Source organism: Somniosus microcephalus, unplaced genomic scaffold (assembly GCF_052327205.1).
Source record: "Somniosus microcephalus isolate GS21.2 unplaced genomic scaffold, FLI_Smic_1.0 scaffold108, whole genome shotgun sequence".
NCBI classification, from domain to species: Eukaryota; Metazoa; Chordata; class Chondrichthyes; order Squaliformes; family Somniosidae; genus Somniosus; species Somniosus microcephalus.
The window spans coordinates 754,560-756,860 of NW_028225295.1; positions in this window are offsets into that span (position 1 = coordinate 754,560).

The following is a 2,301-nucleotide window of genomic DNA, read 5'->3' on the forward strand; positions in this document are numbered from 1 at the left end:
AGTTTGTTTCGCAAAAAAAAATATTTCAAACGCTTCCCAACGGTGCGAGGCGGGCACCACATGCGCTCCAGCCAGCCTTTGACTCCCCCACGTGGGCCGCGCCCGGACACGCCCACTTGCCTTCCCCTGCACCAATCACAGCGCGGGCAGGCGCTTCCATCAATCGTCACCTGTCAATCACCCTCCCTTCCCCCCTCGTGGTGTCGATTGACACGAGGCTGCCAGTGCGCCTGCGCAGGGCCTCCGGGAGCAGCTGGAAGGCCGGGCCCGGGGAAGAGGCGGAATCAGCGGCCGGGGTAAAGTAGTGTTGGGGAATCGATTTAAATCGAGGTGAGGGGGGGAGCGGAGAGCGAGATTATAAAGTAAAATAGGAGAAAAACCAAACCTGAGAGTCGGGCGGGTGGGGACCTCCGCGGACGCCGAACGGAACGGATTAAGCCGGAACAACGTGATTCTGACTGACGGGAGCGCTGACCAATAGGAAGACGGCTGAGGTGGGAGGCCTGAACTGGGCGGCCTGGTCCTCCAACCAATGGCGGCACGGCAAGGGGGCGGGGCCGCCACTCGAGCTCAGGTGCGCTGGGGCCGATTGTGACGCGCTGTCCCCAGGTGAGAGCAGCTCAGTCAGCACAGAGCTGGGGCTGGAATCTGGGAGAGGGGCCGCAGGCAGCGGGCCTGGCAAAGGAGCACAAGCGTCACAATACAAGCTTCTTTCAAATGCACAATTGTTTCCTACACACAGTCTTGGTCAATCTGCCAAAAAAACTGTTTAACAATTCATCATAACTCCCCTGCTTTAGGAGAGGGGTAGAGTGCAAAAGCAAGGAAGTTATGATGAAACTGTGTAAAAGACTGGAGTCAGCTGTGGCTCAGTGGGTAGCAGAATCAGTAGGTTGTGGGTTCAAATCCCGCTCCAGGGAATTGAGCACATAAAGCGAGGCTGATACTCCAGTGCTGTGCGAAGGGTAAGTCATGTTTGACAAATTTGCTTGAAATCTTTGAGGATGTAACATACAGGGTGGATAAAGGGGAACCAGTGGATGTGGTGTATTTGGCATTCGACAAGGTGCCACACAAAAGATTACTGCACAAGATAAAAAATCACAGGATTGGGGGTAATATACTGGCACGGGTGGAAGATTGGCTATCTAACAGAAAACAAAGAGTTGGGATAAATGGTTCGTTCTCGGGCTGGCAATCAGTAACTAGTGGTGTTCCGCAGGGGTCAGTGCTGGGACCCCAACTCTTTACAATCTATATTAACGATTTGGAGGAAGGGACCAAGTGCAACATATCCAAGTTTGCCGACGATACAAAGATGGGAGGGAAAGCAGTGAGTGAGGAGGACATAAAAAAACAGCAGAAGGACATAGACAGGCTAAGTGAGTGGGCAGAGATTTGGCAGATGCAATATAATGTTGGAAAGTGTGAGGTTATGCACTTTGGCAGAAAAAATCAAATAGCAAGTTATTATCTAAATGGAGAGAAACTGCAAAGTGCTACAGTATAAAGGGATCTGGGGGTCCTGGTGCATGAAACACAAAAAGTTAGTATGCAGGTGCAGCAGGTGATCAGGAAGGCCAATGGAATCTTGGCTTTTATTGCAAGGGGGATGGAGTATAAAAACAGGGAAGTCTTGCTGCAGTTATACAGGGTATTGGTGAGGCCACACCTGGAATACTGCGTGCAGTTTTGGTTTTCATATTTAAGAAAATATATACTTGCTCTCGAGGCGGTTAAGAGAAGGTTCACTCGGTTGATTCCGGAGATGAGGGGGTTGACGTATGAGGAAAGGTTGAGTAGGTTGGGACTCTACTCATTGGAGTTCAGAAGAATGAGAGGCGATCTTATCGAAACATAAGATTGTGAGGGGGCTTTATCGGGTGGATGCGGTGAGGATGTTTCCACTGCTGATGAGACTAGAACTAGGGGGCATAATCTTAGAATAAGGGGCTGCCCTTTCAAAACTGAGATGAGGAGAAACTTCTTCACTCAGAGGGTAGTAAATCTATGGAATTTGCTACCCCAGAGAGCTGTGGAAGCTGCAACATTAAATACATTTAAAATGGAGATAGACAGTTTCCTAGCAGATAAGGGAATTAGGGGTTACGGGGAGAGGGCAGGGAAGTGGACGTGAGTCTAGATTCGGATCAGCCATGATCCTATTGAATGGCGGAGCAGGCCCGAGGGGCCGTATGGCCTACTCCTGCTCCTGCTTCTTATGTTCTTATGTGCTGAGGGAGTGCCGCAATGTCAGAGGGGCAGTACTGAGGGAGCGCCGCACTGTCGGAGGGCCAGTAC